General features: G+C 54.5%; 1 protein-coding gene across 4 annotated transcripts in view; it reads right to left on the bottom strand.

Moving 5' to 3' along the window:
* Window positions 1-18,793, bottom strand: part of LRFN5 (leucine rich repeat and fibronectin type III domain containing 5) — a 132,031-nt gene that overhangs the window by 64,594 nt on the left and 48,644 nt on the right. For 2 of the 4 annotated variants that reach the window (XM_082229911.1, XM_082229908.1), the window contains exon 1: window positions 5,383-5,531. The gene's annotated coding sequence lies outside the window, so the exon portion shown is untranslated. Of the gene's footprint in view, window positions 1-5,382; window positions 5,533-18,793 lie in introns of those variants that run through there. The other 2 variants (XM_082229910.1, XM_082229909.1) reach the window with 2 other exon arrangements.

Here is an 18,793-nt window from a genome sequence, read left to right as displayed (position 1 = left end):
CACACTGACCCTGCCTGGGACCCTGATCAGAGATTCTCTAGCTGAGATCCCTGCACTGGACGAGGTTGGAATAGATGACCCTTGGGATCCCTTCCAACTATCTGAATCTATGGCTGTTTCGAATGTGCATCATCTGGATTTGCATTCTTCTGTATTTGTATCATTGTGTTTGTATGTATTTGCTTCTAACGCCTTATGAATTTACTGTATGGTTTTGTGTTTTTATATTGTTGCAAACTGCTGTGATATATTTTCATGAAAGAGTGGTATATAAATATTTTTATTTGTGTGTGAAGAATGTATCTGTTTGTTCCTGGGAGTTGCCCTGGGAGTCTTTTGGCGGAAAGGCAGCATGTAAATAAACAGTAACGTAACCTAACAAACCATAGCTTCGCATGGACCCACAAAGCCATGGGCTCTGGAGAGGAGATGGCAACTGTCTCCTTCCTCCTCAGGTTCTGTTGCACCACTGGGAGCTAAGCCATGGTTTGCTTTCGTGTCACCTGCTTTTGGTTTGTCTGGAATCTGTCAACCCAGAAGCCCAGATTCAGAGGACAAGTTCTGCCAAACCATGACTTAGCTCTCAGCTGCAAAGTGGGCACATTCTCCTCTCTGAGAGACGATACCTGCAAACTGGGTTGGCATCTCTTGACTGTTTACGTGGTGCTGGAAGCTGAGGCAGGAGCCTCAACTTCCAATGATCCTGCTTTGGGGAGCACCATAGGATCTGTAGCAGCCCTAATTCTTCAGCAAAAGGGTCCTTTTGATCTGAGAACAAATACCTTGTACTGCTGTAGTCCAGAGACATCCATCAACAACCAGGATAACAAATTGAAACGAGCACCTGCTCTCGTGTAGCTTCTCCCTTATTTATGCTTCAAGATCTGCTCCTCTCCCATAAATGGAAAAGAAAAGCAGTGAGGAGGAGGAGGCCAGGGATTTTGCCAGGCTGAACTGAGCTCTCTGGGTTGTCTGGGAGGCTCAGCAGGACAACCCTATGACCCAGGACTGCTCTGTCCGCTTCTCTCTGGCTGGAATGTTTGCTGAGATTCCTGTAGTGCATAGACTAGATGAACCAACTCTACAATTCTATGAACCTCTTATCTCCTCCAGCTCTCCCATGCCAACTCCCACAGGTATGACCCTTGTAGGTGTGTTTCCAAGCCCCTTGGTGGTGAGAGGACATCAGCACCCCGGACTTTGGTTTATCCATGCCTTGGGAACTCTGCACTGTCCAGGACAGACCACCACCTCCCGTCTGTGAAACATTTCAGGCAGTGGGCAGGACCAGAGAAGCGGGGGCATCGGGACACCCCCACAGCCCAAGGATGCTTTTAACTCATTTGATCCTTCCAGTTCTCCACAGAGCCTTTGCTCAAATCTTCATCAGCCAAACAGAAATCCAAAATGGCAGCTTCCATAGCCCCCCTCCCCCCCGGGAACTCAGCCTTGTAGGGCCACCAAAATGCCCAAGAGCCTTGGGCCCCTCTTCCCCTCCAAGCCGCAAACTAGGACTCCACCAGTTGAAAAAGGAAATACTCCAGCATTTGAAGGGGCTTCTTTCGAGCTCTGGTCTTCAGCTGGTGGGGCAAGAACCACTAGCAGGTCTTGGACTGATTTGAGCAGCAGCTCAAACAGGAGCACGGCCACCATGGAAATAGATGGGAAAGGTTAAGAAATGGGTCCCCCAATGCATGTTTGATTTTTGAGGCCAAGGCTGGACAGACATCTGTCAAGGATGCTTTAGTTGGGATTCCTGAATTGCAGGGGGTTGGACTATATGACTCTGAGTCTATGCAAAGTGCACCCTGGGTCTGAAAAGGCTGAAGGCTGCAGCTTTAGAGGCTGCTTCCAAGCATGATGTTGGAACTGGCTAGTCCACAAAACTGGCAAGATCCACGCTGGCAGGAAGCAAGGTCTGATGTCTCTCCCTCGCTCCAGCCAATTGTGTGTCAAAACCTCGCACACGTGACCCATAAAGGGGAGAGGCTCAGAAGCATTTCGTCTCCCTTGAAATCGGCCTCAGGTGCCCAAAGAACAGCCCCCTTTCCACTCATTCTCTCCCTCTCTCACACACAGGCGCACCTCTGGGGTCCAATCCTGCCCCTCACCTCCCCCTTCCACCCACTGCATGTGGTGCTTCTACAACCGCTGCACCTTTTGAACAGACACACGTGGAGCTGCAAGGCCAGCACAATCCTGGAAGGCTTGTTGTTTTGTTCTGGAGTAGCATCTATTTCAGGCTCAAGGGCACGGGAGACACCGAGAGGAGAAAGCAGCCGCCACTACGAAGGCAGCCTTTGGTCCTGCTGGGCTGAATCGCTCCTCTGACAACCACTGCCTGCCTTCCTCCTCCCCTCAGCCTCCAGCTGCAATGGTCACATCTGGGTATTCACATGTGGGCCTGAGCACACCCACCCCCACCCACCCACAAGTGCCCTGAGCCATTTGGCAGTTGGCCCTCCAAAGGCAGCCAAACACTCTCCAGGCAAATTCCCCAGGAAAGGCCTGAACCATGTCCATATTTCAATTTCTTCTGATGTGGTGGGGGCAGGGAAGACTTCCTTGCCAGGCCTTGTCCCCCTGCCCTATCTGGATCAACACAAGCTGCTCACACCTGCTCCAAATGACACCCACCCACCCCGCCGGCAACCGCCATGGCTGCTCCACAAGGGGCCAGCTCTCCTTGCCAGCAGACCTCGCCTACTTAGCTGGGTCTCGGCTCAGCCTGCTAAAGACAAAGCTAGTCTAACGATTTTCCCAAGCAGAATGTTTGCTCTGATAGCATCCCCAAAGATTTTCCTATAAAACCAGCCCTGTTATCAAGCCCTCGAGCAGAAGAAGTATCGATCCCCTGGGGGAGAGGGAGGGCAAGCAATTGCAGCCCGGGAGACTTGCCCACATCCAGCTCTCCTTGCCCAGAAGGAGGAGAAAGGCTGGACTCCCCCTTGAAGGTCTCCTTGGACAGGAGGAAGGAAGGGGCTTTGAGGGTCTCCTCCTCCACAACTGCCTTGGGGCACCTTGGGCAAGTGGGGGTTGGTGGGGGCTGGAATGTGGGTGCCAGCCTTGCGGTAAATGTCCTCCCTCCACTGCCAGAGGCAGGAAACTGGAGGCTGCCTTCTCCTGAGTCTACCTTGGTCTTGTCTACCTCGGCTGCCAGTGATGGCTCTCCAAGGGTTCAGGCCAGGGACATTCCCACTCCCAGCTGGAAACACTTCGGCTTTCAAGGCAGATGCTCCACCACAGGGGCCCTTAGGAGGCCCCCAAATGGGACCACATCCTGGGGAGCACCAGTGGAGAGAGTGCGCTGCTGCTGCTGAGGTGGCTCTCAGGTCCTGCTTGCAGGCGGGGAGACCAGGATGCCCGACTAGTCAGGCCTCCGCTTTGGTCTGATCCAGCAGCCAGGCTCTTCCAATCCACTGCTACAATGGCAAGTAGCAAAGCCTTTATGCCTTAGGCCCTAAAATGAAGCAGCTATCCTCATGCATTATCAGAGCAATCCCTGCAACAGACCTGTAAGGGGCCACCTTTCCTATCCATGTCGCAGCCGAGGGCCAAGGAAATACGGGCTTCCTAAGGCCACCTCATACAGCCAAGGTGACATCTGGACAGAGGAGGACTGGCCTGTCTTCCACCTTCCAACCAGTCGCTACTCAGGGAGTTGCTTATGTGGGATCCAGGCCAACAGGCCATGGAGCTCTGTACCATCTACACTGCCTGGCAACAGACTCTCCAGGGGTCCAGGGTCTCCCTCAGCCCCTACTTGGAACCTTTTTCGGGAAAAGTAGGTGCTCGTCCCTTGAGCTCTGGCCTTTCCCCTGAGAACGCCCCCCTCCACCAATCTGTGCATCTGTCCTCTGGTGCAAATAAAAAGGGCAAAGAGAAAGTTGAACTAGGTCTGAGTGTGGGCAGGATGAGCTCCATGGCTCAGAGAAGAGTCTCAACTGGGACAGGCCTGGGGTGGGGGGCCAGGAGCCGCCTCTGGCCAAGCACAAATCCCCAGGCCAGGAAGAAACCGGCTGGACATGAGGCTAAAACAATGTCCAGACATACCGAGTACTAAGTACCCTTCCCCCACATGGGGAGCCTCCTTGCCCTCCAGCCCCCCAACTTGCTCCAGAGCTCTGCAAAGACCCCAGACCTGCTCTCAGGGCCTGGAGGGAGAAGGGAGCTCCCACCAGCTCACCATTAAGGGTGCCCCCTGCCCCACTCCCCTGAAAGCCCCACACCAGCAGCCAGGAGGAAGAGACTGGGGCCCTACAAGCACAATTCACAAGGGCCTTACAGAAAGACGCCCCTCTCCACCCCCAAAAGGGGGGCGAGTTGCAGCAGCAGTTTAGGTCCCCAACGCCAAAGAAACAGGAGGGCAACTTAACAGCTGGAAACCTCTTTCCTCAGAGACGCGCCCCCTCCCCCCTGCCCCTCCTCCTCCAGGGAGCCTGCCATTTCCATGCCCATCGACCTGGGGGGGGGGGGAGGGATACTGGGGGGGGAGGGCTCTGTCCACATCCTCCTCCTCCCCCCCACCCCCAAAAAACCTGCCATTCTCGCCGCCCCCTCCCGCTTCAGAGCTCCAGCGCTCCTTTCCAGGAGGCAACCCACACCTTCGGAGAGCACCAGCAGGAGGGGGGCAAAGCGCTGGGTGAGGGGCAGCCCAAAGACCCTCTCGCCTAGAAACCGGCAGGGGACACCCCCCCCCCCGCTGCTGCGGAGAAAAAATCTGCGCAGGCAAGAAGCGGAGCGAGTCCCCCGAGGGGTCCAGGTTTTTTGGGGGGGAGCCTAGATTCGGCGGCACGAACGGTGCTCCCCCCACCCCGGAGAAATCCCACCCACTCGGCGCCAGGCCCTTGGTTCTACGTGCGGGGAATCGGGGGCTGTCGGCTGACTCCTTCCCCCCGGTGCGGGGGGGGGGCGTTCCCGCATCCAGACCCTCCAAAACCGACCCTGGAGCTCCCCCAACCTGCCAGAGCCGCAGCGGCAGGCAAGCGGAGAAGCGAGTTCCGGAGCCCCGAAACCGGGGGAGGATTTGGCAGGTGGGGGGAGGGAGTGCTTTGCAGGATCCTCCATTCTCTCCCTGAACAGGACGGGGAGGGCGGGGGCGGGGGCGTCCTTCTGTTATAGAACCGGGAAGAAATAGGGAGGGGCCACGCTCACCCCCTCGTCGCGCAGGAAAACCGGGAGAAGGGCGCAGCAGCCACACCTGGCCGTGCCCAGCGGGACCCTCCCCTCCTTTCCCCCTCCCTCCGACGGGGAAGGCGCGGGGAAACAGGCCCCCCATTGGGAAGAGGTGGCTCGCCCCCTCCCCTCCCCTCCCCTCCCAGCCCCCTCCCCCCCTCCCCGCGCGGGGGCTGCAATGCAGAGAGCGCGAGCCGAGGCGCTTACCTGCTGCCTCCCGGGGAATCCGACCGGCCGCCCGGGGCGCTCGGTCTCCGGCAGCCGCCTTCCTCCTCCTGCTGCTGCTCCTGGCCGCCTTCCTCGTCGTCGTCCGCCCGCTCCCTGCTCCGGTGCGCCGCTCACCAGGCGCCGCGGCAGGCGCCGCATCCTAGAGGCGAGAGGCGGCGGCGGCCCCGGGCGGCGGCGGCACAAGAGCGGCTGCGCTCGGGGCCGGAGCGCCCGGCTCGGCGGGCGCGCTCAAGCCGCCGAGCTCGCCCCATGGGAAGCGCGCGGGCGGCGGGAAGCGACTCCACCGGCCCGGGGGTGACCTTGCCCGGCCCCGACGCCCTGCGCGCCGCCTCGCCCGCCGCTCCCGCGATGCGCAAAGATCCCTCCGGGCGCGCCGCGCCCTCGCTGGCCCCGGGCCCCTCCGCCCCAGCGCCGCCGCCGCCCCGGCCGCCGATCACATCCCCGCCGCCGTCGTCGCCGCCGCCGCCGCTGCCAGGCACGAAGGAAAGAGCGCGAGCGAGAGGAGCAGGCGCGCCGGAGCCTCGGCCGGGCGCCGTTCAGTGGCGGCGCCGCGGGGACAGTGGCAGCCGAGCGCCGCCCGCCTGGGCTCCTCCGAGCGCGCCGAACCGAGCCTCTCCTTCGCCGCCGCCTTCGCCGCCCGCCGCGGCCAGCTCCATCCCCGGCGCCGCACCACCAGAAGCCCCGGAACGAGGCGGCTGCCGCCCGGCCGAACCCCGCTCGCCTCGCTGCCGCATGAAGCCTTGTGGCGGCGGCGGCGGCGGCGTCTCCTCCGCAGTCCGAAGCGCGCCCGAGTGGCGGAGACGGGAAGCGTCCGGCGGCGCGGAGGGGCGGGCAAGCGGGCGGGCGGGGAGGGGGCGGCGCCGGCGCAGGAGCTGCGAGGCGGCGCCCGCCTAGCCCGGCCTCCAATAAAGGCGCCCGCCGCCCAGACGCCCCTCCACTCGGCGGCGGCCGGGGCTGAGCCGGGACGCACCGCCGAGGCCGTCGGGGAGGGGGCTGCCCTGCCTGCGCCCCCCGCCCCAGCTCTCTTCTTCTGGGCGGTGCCCGCCTGTTCTGCCGCCACCACCGCTTCTTTTCTCCTCCCCGCCTCCACCAACAAAGGGACGGGGCGCGGGCTCTCGGCTCCGTCGGGTGCCGCTCCCGCTCGGATGGCAAGAACGGCGACGCCGGAGCTGCCGGGGCGCGGGAGAAGGTCCGCGGCGCCGCGCTTCCGAGCGACGAATGGGACGCCGGCCGGACGCCCCGTCGGAAGAGGATGGAGTTTGTGGGGTGCCCGGCGCGGAGCGGGGGCGCAGGGCCAACAGCACGAGGGCCAGCGGTTCTGCGACGTGCTGCTGCCCTCCGGAGCGGGCCCGAGGGCAGCTAGCGGAGCCGAGAAGGGACGCGCTCCTCCCGACGGGGCTCGCGCTCGGCCGGCCTCTCTCCAGGGCGCGGCGCGGGCGCTTCTTCCGACGGCGGGGAGGCTGGACGGGAGCTCCGCTCCGTGGCGGAGGTGGCGAAGGGGTGCTGCTGCGCTTTCACCGGGCAATGGGGCGAGGCGATCTGCCTGCGTGGAGGGAAAGCGGGCAGCAGGCCGGACTCTTAGCTGACAGCGGCGACGTCCATTTAAATGTGGATGTGGGAGTGGGGGGTATTGATTTCTTCTTGCTTTTATGATGTGTGTTTTGTTCTCATTTTGTATTTCTAAGTCCCAAACACCCCTGTGATCTTCAGAGGAAGGGGGGCATACAGGGTTAATAAATAATGTTAATGGTAATCAAGTTCTTGGGTCTGCCTTTCAGGGGGTTGTGGGAGTACTGAGGGGGCTTGGAAGTTCTTTCAGAGCACAATGCTTTGGAAGTCACTGGTGGGGGTGATGGCCCTGCATTGAAGGCGGTTGGACTAGAGGACCTTTTGGGTGTCCCTTCCTCCTCTGCAATTCTGTGATAATGATTCTGTGCAATAACTGAGCGTCTCTCAGGCTGAGCTCCAGAGCCTCTGCGCAGCCCTCATCCCTGCCTGCTCTCTCTCCAAGGAACATGTTGGCTGAAACCGCTAGGCCAGCCACTCTCCTTGCAGTGTTGTCCCCTCATTTGACAGCTCAAGGCAGGGCTTGCATTGAAGGCCAGGACACCCAGGTCAAGGGTGACCCCCAAACAGGGCAGCAAATGGGGGCCTGAGGTCCAGGAAGATCCTTCCACTTCCCCACATCCCCCTGAGATATGGATGGTCTGCTGGTGATGGTCACTGGTGATGGTACTCTGGAGCAGCCTGGAGAGGAGAAGGCAGCTCCCTGCACACAGGCAAGTCCTCCTTGGCAGGGTAAGGCAGAAAGTCCTGAGGTGTGAAGGAACTCATCCTGGGGCTCTGCTGTGGCCTCTACAGGGCCGAAGAGAGCCGGCTTCCAAGTGGGGGGGGGGTGAATACCTCTTGAGGCAGGAAATGGCTGGCTTGAAACTTGCCTCTGCCAAGAGGTCTCAAGTCTCTTAGACCTGGCCTCCTCTGACCTACAAGGTTGTTCCAACTGATATGAAGCACTATGAACACTCAAAGCACCCGAGGGACACTGTGGAGCTGCATGCACCTTGTAAGCAGGTGACTCACCTGGGTGACTCACCCTCTGCTCCCTGAGTAAGTGGGGGATCCTGGAATTAGAGCCATAAGTGGGTGACCTCCTTCTCCGAGAAATGGAGGGGACCTATTGGCAACAGCAGATCCTAATGCCAGGCAGGACTCTCCGTGGACCAGTGGGGGAGCCAGTGTGGTGTAGTGGTTAGAGCAGGCATGGCCAAACTAGGCCCTCCAGATGCTTTGGGACTACAATTCCCATCACCCCTGACCACTGGTCCTGTTAGCAGGGGATGATGGGAGTTGTAGTCCCAAAACATCTGGAGGGCCAAGTTTGGTCATGCCTGGGTTAGAGTGTTCGTCTAGGACCTGAGATACCATCGTTTGAATTTCCACCCACCCAGTCAGCCATGAAGCTCAGCCTAAGTTACCTCATAGGTTGTTGGGGGGATCAAATGAGGAGGGGAAGAACCATGTGTGCCACCAGGTCCTAATCCAACACTCTCTCCACTGAATCTCCAAACTCCCTGTTTGATCAGTTACAATATAAGCCCTCCTCTTCCATGCAGAGAGATGCCGGCTTCTTAATTAGTTGGGAATAGTGAGTTTTTAATTATTTGGCTTGGAATCGGCCTCTGTCCAACTCTTAATGCTTGTCTGTATTCTGAGCGGAAGGGAAGCCATACACCCTGTGCCAAGACCCAAATTTATTCTTCAACTCAAGATGTAAAAGGAGGTTCTGCAGTCCACACAGAGCCCACCAGGCTCCTGAGCCGCTTAGTGAAATTTAGCTGTTGTGAAGTCATAGAATCGTATAGTTTAAAGGCACCCCAAGGGTCATCTAGTCCAACCTTAAGTAATGAGGGAATCATAGCAAAATGGCCCCTGACAGATGACCATCCAACCTCTGCTGAGAAACCTCCAAGGAAGGAGAGTCCACCATCTTCTGAGGGAGACGGTTCCACTGTCAAACAGCTCTGAGCATCACAAAGTTCTTCCTGACATTTAGCTGGAATCTCCTTCCTTGTCATTCAAATTCGTTGGTTCAGACCCTCCCCTCAGGAGCAGGAGTAAGCAATCTTGCTCCATCTTCCATGTGACAGCCCTGGAGATATTTGAAGATGAAATGTATGAAAAATCATAAAAGTGTCAACAAATAAATACCGAAATGGCCTGAGCCGTAGAACTGCCGCATTTCCATTCACTGCATCCCTTGTGCCTGGAGGCACCATTAGATGAAGAGCAACTGATAGACAGATTCTCCTGGCCAGACCTTTTGTGCAAGGATGACCCCGACTTCACATACACGCTGATATAGAGAAAAGAGCCAGCAGTGACTAATGGGGAAATGGATTTGGGGGTCACAGTGGGCAGCTCAATGAAAGCATTCCCCCATGTGGGGTGTGGCAGCTGCAGAAAGGCCGGTTCTGTGTTGGGGGTTGTCAGGGGAGGGGGTCGTGAGGAAATCCTGTCGGTGCCGTAACGCCCTGATGCGCATTGATGGTGTGAATTCACTTGGAATGGGGTGTGCTCTCTGGCTCCCTGGCCTGAGGAAGGGATGGCGGAAGTGAAAAAAGTGAGGGGCCTCAGGGTCAGAATGTGGGGGGGGGCTTCCCCCATCAGAGCATGAGACCAACAGGCAACTGGGTCAGCCCTAAGGAGCCCACCTAGTCCAGCCCCCTGTCCTTGCAGTGGCCAAAGGTGAGGAAGATGGAAATGTTTGGGCCTTTTCAGTTTGGAGGAAGCGACATGCAAGTTATGGGGGGGACAAAAGAGAGGGATGTGAAATAATCCACAGCGGGGCTTCCCACATCATGGGTTGAGGACTGAGCTCCAGGACTGAGCTGCTCATTTTATTGGCCCCAATTGCCCAGCTTCCTCTTTCTTCCTTTGGGTAAGCGCATAATCGAAAGACCTGCTGGATCAGGCCAAGGCCCCGTGTCGTCCTGCATCCTGCTCTCACAGTGGCCAACCAGGTGCCCCCAGGGGGATCCCCCCAGCAGGACTCCAGCCCAAGAGCGTCCGTAAAGACACCAGGAGAGCCTTCTGGATCAGGCCCAAGGGGGCACATCTGGCCCAGTGCCCTGTTCTCCTCCCAGGGCCTGGCACCTGGGACCTTCTGGACCTGGGCCAGGGCTGATGCCAAGGGACCACATACTCCCCATCAGCCCAGGATGCCTGGCGTTGCACTGCAGAGCAGGAGGACCAGGCAGGCTCCACTCCAGTCACCAGGGGGAACATCTCTGGGCTCTCCGTTCCTCACGCTGCCTGTAACTTGCAGCACAGGAGTCACTGTGAGCCTCAAGGAGGCTGCTTTGCTGTTTGGGCGATGCAGTCCCACCCCCATGGAACACCTGCTCTGCATGCAGAAGGTCCCTGGTATGATAGGAAACACCCCCTGCCTGAAACCCCGGAAAGCTCTTGCTGCCAGCCAGTGTTGGCAATACGGAGCCAGATGCACCAAGGCAGTTTCCTGTGTTCCTGCTGCCTGCTGTGGCAGCCGTCTGCCTCTCCATGGCGAGCAGCTCCTGCTGTGTGCAGCATGACTCAACTCGTTGAGCAGGGATGCTTCTCCACACTGTTGCGCAGATAGAGAGTTGGAGAGGAAGAGTGTGGTCCACAAAGAAGACCACCCGCTCTGTGTGGTGGTGAGCTGGTGATGCATGCCCACAACTCCGTGTGATGAGAGGGAGCATCCTGCAGGCTGAGATTGCATAGAATCCGAGAACTGCTGGAAGGGACCCTGAGGGTCATCTACTCCAACCTTCAGCACTGCAGTAAGGCGGCCATCCAACTCCTCCTGAAAAACCTCCAATGAAGGAGAGTCCAACGCCATCTGAGGTGGCCCAATCAGCTGTCTAACAGCTCTTGCCCTCAGAATGTTCTTCCTAATGTTTAGCGGGAGTGTCCTTTCTTGCAAGCTGAATCCATTGGTTCAGGTCCCGCCCTCTGAAAACACTCTCACTTCATCTTCCATGAAGCAGCCCATCAGATATTTGAAGATGGCCATTACATCACCCCTCGGGTTCCTCTTCTCCAGGCTAAACGTACCCAACTCCCTCAACCGTTCTTCATACGGTTTGGTTTCTGGGCCCTTGATCATCCTGGTCACCCTCCTCTGCAGACATTCCAGCTTCTGCTTCCTAAATTTATCCTTCTTAAATTGTGGCACCCAGAACTGGACACAGTATTCCAGGTGGGGTCTGACATAAAACAGAATAGAGTGGGACTATGACTTCCCTTGATAGGACACTAGACTTCTGTTGATGCAATCTAGAATAGCATTCACTTTTTTGCTGCTGCATCACACTGTTGACTCATGTTCAGCTTGTGGTCCACCAAGACCCCCAGATCCTTTTCACATGTACTGCGAGTAAGCCAGGGGTTCCCCATCCTATATTTGTGCATCTGGTTCTTCCTGCCTAAGTGCAGAACCTGACATTTGTCCCTATGGAAATTCATTTTGTTGGCTTGCGCCCAGTTCTCCAATCTGTTAAGGTCATTTTGAACCCAAATTCTGTCTTCTTCAGCATTGGCTATCCCTCCCAGGCTTCTGCAAATATTACAATCTTGCATTCCTATATTTTCAACAAAAGCATAGTTTTTCTCTCTGGGATGCAATAATACTCTGCGACCTGCCCTGAATTTTAGAGACATATATAGATAGATTTGTAACCATCTCAAAGTCCTATGAACTTTGAACCCAGTGCCACACTGTGCCTAAAGTGGAACCGAGCCCTGGCCACCACTTCAATGGGGTGTGAAAGGAGGGCGCGATTTGGGGTGCTTCTGTCGATGAAATTCAGAAAGCCACGTGTTTCTGCTCTTCTTCCCACGTGTACCAGAAGCTGCTGCTTTTGCAATATTATCCTGAAAGGAAATCCCTTCCATATTCTGCTTCTCAGGGACTCGACACCTTGTAGGTGTTTCAAACTCTTGGAAGAGCCTCCAGCTTTGCTAAAAATCGGAAGCCAGGTGCGCCCCCCCCCCTCTCTCTCTCTGCAGGAACTGTCAGAATCCTTCCAGGGCGCACTTCCTCCTGCACAGCCCTCACCCATCTTGGATATTCCCCCCATCGAGGAGCCCCCCCCCATTTGCTCTTCCTCACAAGGCCCTCCCCCTCCCAGTGCCCTGATCTCTCTCACACCCAAGTTCTGCAAAGCTGCGATTTTGGAGACTTCCCACCCCGCCATCTCTCTTCCAAAAGAGAAAATGTGACACACACACCCCACACACCCGCCTCCTCCTGACGGACGTGCTGCCCCCTTCTTGCTGGGAATAGTGAGACTGGCCGGGGGCGAAGACTCTGCCCAGTTCGGATTCCTTCTCCCCCGACGTTATCTTGAAGTTCCTCGGTCTGTAGGCTGGGGCCGCTGCTGCCTCGGAGAAAACCCTGCCCAACAGACGTGAAGCCGCAAACCAGCCCGGCTCCCGAGGAGACTCCCGCGGGGGAGGGAGCCCTCCCTGGCATCCCCTCTGGCACTCCCCTCCCTGCCCTGCTGCCCCACAGATCCTGCTCTGCTCAGGGACCCCCTTTTTGTGTCCGCCCCGCCCCGCCGCATCTAACCCCAGATCCGGTCACTAGGGGTGGAATATTCTCACGGAGAGGGGCCTGAAGACCTGGGCTGGGGGACGCGGGGTTGCCCACAACTGATTAAACAACTATGCTCTATATTATTATTATTTCAAATATATATAGTTTTTTATTTATTTATTTTAACTAAAACATGTTCACTTAGGGACTAGACGACCCTTTGAACTCTACAATTCTATGATTCTGCGAAAACTAAGATGAAGCAAATGCACACAGAGGGTACGAATTTGCGCTGCTTCACTCACTCTCTGAAAAGGGGATTAACTTCTTTATTAAAGTTGGTGTGAGGGAGAGAGACATTGTTAAAATATTGATACATCTGGAAATATCAGGGTAATTGCCCTCGAGGTCTGATGTTCTCACGTAAAGCTGAAAAATCACTCCAAGATCCACATGGAAGCATATGTCACCGGAAGCTTTTGAACATAGTTATTATTGCCCATATGCAAAATAATATTTTGCCATGTACCGGTAGTTGAAAATGACTCCCCCCTCCCCCCCCGTTTGTCCTCTAGCATGCCTTGAATTTTGAGTTAATTTTTCTGCGATAGCTACGGACTAGATTTGATTACATCGTAAATCCTTATTCCTCTAAATTTCTCCATTATTATTATTTTTGCAATAGCCATTCTTGTGACTCACAATACAAACACAGAATCCATTCTTTATCCAAACATCTTTGCTTGACCCATCCCATTGTGGTCGAGTTTATAAATTGATTTCTAGGAACATCCCCTCCCAAAAGCTGCCCTGAGTGACACTCCCACTGTGAGTGGAAATACTACAGTGCTCTTTGATGCTTTTCCCCCCAGCACCGGCATTTTGGGGACAAACCAGGGTTAACGTGTGATACAATGACTGGTGTGCAGTGCCACCTAAAGATTATCTGGAGAGTAGATTCTTGAATCTTTGCTGCAGCTGATTTCCTAGGCACCCTGCTCCACATTCTTCCCCATTTAATAGGGTTATTATCCTAACCCAAGTCCCTTTCATAAAACCATAGAATTGTGGACCCTTTGAGCCCCTTCCATCGATAGGGTTCCACGATTTAATGTATTTGGATTCTAAACTGTACTTGTTTTACCTGGGATGAGGTAGAAATCACAGAGAAGGAGGCACATTTCCTGCTCTCCAGCCTTGGCAGGCTGATATTTTCAAGAATTGCAAGCTTGGGTGTGTTTCTTCCTCTTCCTCCTCTGAGGAAGGCCTGCCTGCGTCTCCTTCCTCCCCAAGAGATTAACGCGGAATTGGATTTATTTTAAAAATAGAGATCTCTCCTACCAGATTAAGTTGTGATGTTCTGGGAGCAACAGTCATTAATTAGGGGAAATTGAGATATTCAGCAATTAATGGGAATTGTGGCACATCTTTCTGAGATAATTCCATGTAAATGACTCACGTAATTATCTGTATTTTGAATAATTAAGGAGGGGTGAGTGTAACAGTTTAACCTCTTGCTGTCTGTTGCTGCAAGGGAGTCTCTGACTCTGTCCTCACATTCACACCTCCTCACTGGAGAGATAATTGGGCCAAAATCCACTCATCTCCCCCTCTGACCAGAAGCAGCAGCAGCAGCAGGAACTGTTCAGATAAGCCAGCCAACATCACAGCCTCCAGGCCATTTCACTCAGCTTTCCCTCACAGAGACAGAGTGTTGCACAGCGAGGGGACATCAATGAAAAAGAGAGTGCAATACTTGTGAATAAATGTTTCTTGCACTCAGAAGAGAGAGGCCAGGAGCACCAAAGAAGGTTCTGGTTGCCTTCCCTACCCTGCTCATCTTTTCCCTCTTAGCAGCCCAGTGTCTGCCTTCCTCTAACCATTGGTCTCCCCTATCTTCAACAACCTTTTTTGAAATAAATTTAAAAATTGTTCAGTAGCACCTTAGAGACCAACTAAGTTTGTTCTGGGTACACAAAATACGAAAGCTTATATAGGAAAGCGTGCCTTGGTTTTGGAACACTTTGGTTTTGGAACAGAATTCTGGAATGGATTAAGTTTGAGAACCAAGGTACCAAGGCTCTTCTGCTCAAAACCTAGAATCCAAGAATTGTAGAAATGCAGCGATTTCAACTAAAGCACCCAACCTCTGCTTAAGAACCACCAGGGAGGGGGCATCCACCCTCTTCCCAGGGAGTCCATTCCACTGTTGAGCAGCTCTTACTCTCATAAAGTTCTTCCTGATGTTGAGTCCGAATCTCTTTTCTTGTAACTTGAATCCATTTCTTCAGATCCTCTCCTCTGGAGCACAGAAAACAAGCATGCTCCATCTTCTGTGGGACAGCCCTTCATGTATTTGAAGATGGCTCACATCCCCTCCCAATCCTGTCTTCTCCAAACATCCCCAGCTCTCTCAATTGTTCCTCACAAGGCTTGGTTTCCAGACCCTTGATCTTCTCAGTCACCCTCCACTGCACATTTCAGCTTGTCAATATCCTCCTTAAATTGGGGTGTCCAGAACTGAACACAACACACCAGGTGGGGTCTGGCCAAGGCAAAATAGAGAGGGACTATTACTTTATGGTTACCAGATTTTTTTCAATGAATCCGGGGCCTTTTTCTTTCCTTTTTTCTTTTTTGAAGCTGAGTAGCAACAGGGATACAGTAGTGGGGAAGGTGAGGCAAAAGACCCTGGCCCTAAGCACACATGCATACTGTATAAAGGTGCAAAGCCCTTCTTTCACACCCTGTGAAACATAAATGCGCAGAGTTTTGAAAAACTGGGCAACAGTGAGCTGCCCACCCATGACTCCTGAGCCTCCCCCGATCAGTCAAAACAAAGGGGGAAGGGGGCAGGAGATCTGTACCACCAGACGTCCCCAGTTCCCCTTTGGCGGTGGTAGCAGCAGCAGTGGCAGTCAGCAGCCCGGAGCCAGCCTGCTAGCGCAGTTGGCTCTGGCTGACTTCAGGAGCTGCTCACTGCTTGCTGCTGTGGTGCCCACCATTTTTCCTCGCCAGAAGTTCCCATATGATGCGTTGCACACAAGACAAATCATACAGGGACTTCTGGCGAGGAAAAATGGTGGGTGAAATGGCAGCGAGCAGCTCCTGAAGCCAGCCAGAGCCAACTGTGCTGCCAGGCTAAGGCTACCGCTGCCACGTTTCCTGGGGATAGATTTGCACATCTGGGGACATGTTGGCGGACAGCGAATTGCTAACAAAAATAGTGAATTTAAAAGTGCTCCCATTCATAGAGGGGGGCCATTTCCCTTTGCACCTCCAGGTGTCTCCATTAAACGAGTCACCCTTCCTGATAACACAAGTATATTTCTAGCTGAGTGGAGTTCTTGCTCCAGTGAGTTCCTTGTCTCCAGGACCAGGAAGAGGCCCGAGTTAGGCTAAGAGTAAAAATACAATTGGCAAGATGTATTTAAATCACAGAGGATAAACAATGAAAACTCAGCAAACTCTGAAATATAAAGGAAAGAGGTATGCAAATGGGAAAGTGCCATTTGAAGTGCAATAAATGATTACCGTATTTTTCGTCCCATAGGACGCACCTAGTTTTTTGAGGGGGAAATAAAGGAAAAAAATTTTTCCTTTATTTCCCCCCCAAAAGCAGGTCGGGGAAACCAAACCAGGTCGAGGAACAGCGGGGTGGCTGCGCTGCGCCTCCCTGCTGTCCCCCAAGCTTGTGGGACTGGCCGATGTCTGCCCCGCACGAGGGGCGCTCTGCATCAGGCCACCCCCCCTGATGGGGGGCAGGCTGCTATCCGCAGCATGGGGAGCCTTGCCGGGAACTCCTGGAAGGCTCCCCACGCTGCGGATGTCTGCCTGGCGCGGGGGGCACTCTGTTTCAGGGCGCCCCTCGCGCCGGGCGGCAGGCTGCTATCCGCAGCGTGGGGAGCCTTGACGGGAACTCCTGTCTGCCCGGCGCGGGGGGCGCTCTGCTTCAGGGAAAAAGTGCGTCCTATAGGGCGAAAAATACAGTAACTGCAAAAAGAAAACGCAAAAATGTAGAATGAGCTGTAAATACAGAAACAATAGAAAATTAATCTGTGGCATGTGATAGGGAGATATATGGGGACATTAAAGAGAGCAGCAATTTGACTAATGAACTAAAAGGAATGGCCAACATTAACAAGGCAGCTACCAATAAAACATGTCTATTGCTAAGTCTTCAGGCCCATCCTAAGAACTTCCTCCTGCCCAGACCAGTAACGGAGCAATCCTGTCTACGTATCTCCACTCAGAAGCAACTCCCATTCAATCCAATGGAAGCCTCTCCAAGGGAAGGTGAGAGGCTGGCTGAGAGGTGACCTAAGAGACATCTTCAAATACCTGAAGGGCTGCCACATCCAAAACGTGACTGTATTGGGTTTTCTTGGCAGTTGGCTATTTGCATGTGAGTCTAGTTTAATACTTCTGTTGAGTTAAGAGCTCCCAGTTCACTCAACGGCTCTGCCATGTGACAGGTTCAGCACCTGAGCTCAGGAATCCTGTTGCTGCAAGACCACGAGGAGAAGGTGCCCAGGAGGGCCTGGCAGGGGTCTGCAGCTTTGGTCCTCAGGGCTAAAGAATTGCTGACCGACGTCCACCCAGCCTCTGCTTAGGCTCCATCCTTTGTGTGTTTTCTGGGTCTTTGACAGAACTGAAAGACAAGGCTTCTCTCTCTGCCACTCTCTCAGCCTTCCAAAGAGAAGTGAGTCACTGTTTGCAAGTCCAGCTGGAGGGACCCATGAATGAAACGGGAGAGATGTTGTCGTGAGTAATCCCCTCCCATGCCTGACTCACTCTGTGAGTCGCTCAGGATGGCCAAAGGGGGTGGCAGCTGCTGCTCCCACTTACCTGCTTGAGGTTTCTCCACTTGCCTTTGCAAGCCAGTTAGGTGAGCTGCTCCTCCTATTGCAATTTTGACATCGGTGAAACCAGTGTCTGTGTGTGAAAGGCAGCCAGGCCTTTATTGCTTCCAAAAATAGATGCCGTTGTGCTGTAAAAATGTGGATTATGGAAATTCCAGAGTTTGGATTGAGCTGAGCTTTAACTGCAGGTGCAGGGAGTGCTCTGAGCAGTGGGTGGAAGGGCGTCCGAATAATTTTACACATCACTCAGAAAGACAGGTGAACTAATGCCAGTGTACTGGAAGAAGCAAAGATCACCAGTGTTGAAGCAATGATTCTTCAACATCAACTTCGTTCGCCTGGTCATGTCGTGCGGATGCCTGATTACCATCTTCCAAAGCAACTACTGTACTCTATTCCAAACTTAAAAATGGAAAGCGTAATGCTGGTGGTCAACAAAAGAGGTTTAAAGACTCTCTCAAGGCAAATCTTAAAAAAATGTAGTATAAACACTGAGAACTGGGAAACACTGGCCTGCGAGTGCTCCTGTTGGAGAACAGCCTTGACCAAAGGTGCCATGGGCTTTGAAGACACTCAAACTCAGGATGCAAGGGAGAATCGTGCTAAGAGGAAGGCACGCTTGGCAAATCCACACCAGGATCAACTCCCGCCCAGAAACCAATGTCTGCACTGTGGAAGGACGTGTGGATCCAGAATTGGCCCCCACACTCACTTATGGGCTCACTTTTGAAACCGTGTTTTTGGAAGACAATCTTACTTGGCTATGAGTGATTGCCAAAGAAGAAAAAGAAGAAGATGTGTCCCATAGTCATTGCCTTGCCCCATAGAACTCTGGAACTAGATGAGTTCATGGAGGAGGAGAGGGCTACCAAGATCTCCTAGCTGCAATGGCCCTGCCCTGCCTCCACAGCTGGGAGGGGAGAGGACTCCTGGGCTCAGCTCCTGCTCGCTGGTTTCCCATGGGGTGAGAAGAGGAGGCTGGACTAGATGGGCTCCCTCTGGCCTGATCCAGTGACAGGGCTCATCTTATCTTCTTAACAGGACCCGCTGCCAGTGGCGGAGGAAGGGGGTTGCGTAGGGGTGGGCTGCCCCAGGTGTCCCTATTGAGGGGAGTGACAAACTGGAAAAAATAAGTATTTTTAAAATAAGCTTATTAAAGCTCCTCTCTGAGAGGTGGGGGGGGGCTTCCTGAGTCCCAGAGGCCACCGTCCTTGCCTTGCGACCTTCACCCTGCCCCCAACCCAGCTGGCCAATCGGCTGCAGGCTGGGGGCAGGGCAAAGGCAAGGAAAGGACTGGTGCTGCCGAGGCCAACTTCCTTAGCCCCCCTCCAGCAGCGGCTGGGGTTTCGGGGGCGCTGCAGTGGCCCATGGAGGTCTGCGGAGGCCAAGGCAATCGCCAATAGCGGTTCTGTTCCGGGGCATGAACTTCTTTTCATAAGTTCAATGTGGC

The sequence above is a fragment of the Podarcis vaucheri genome (genome assembly GCF_965113315.1).
Source record: "Podarcis vaucheri genome assembly, chromosome: 1".
NCBI lineage: Eukaryota > Metazoa > Chordata > Lepidosauria > Squamata > Lacertidae > Podarcis > Podarcis vaucheri.
This window is presented reverse-complemented; position numbering and strand designations above follow the sequence as displayed.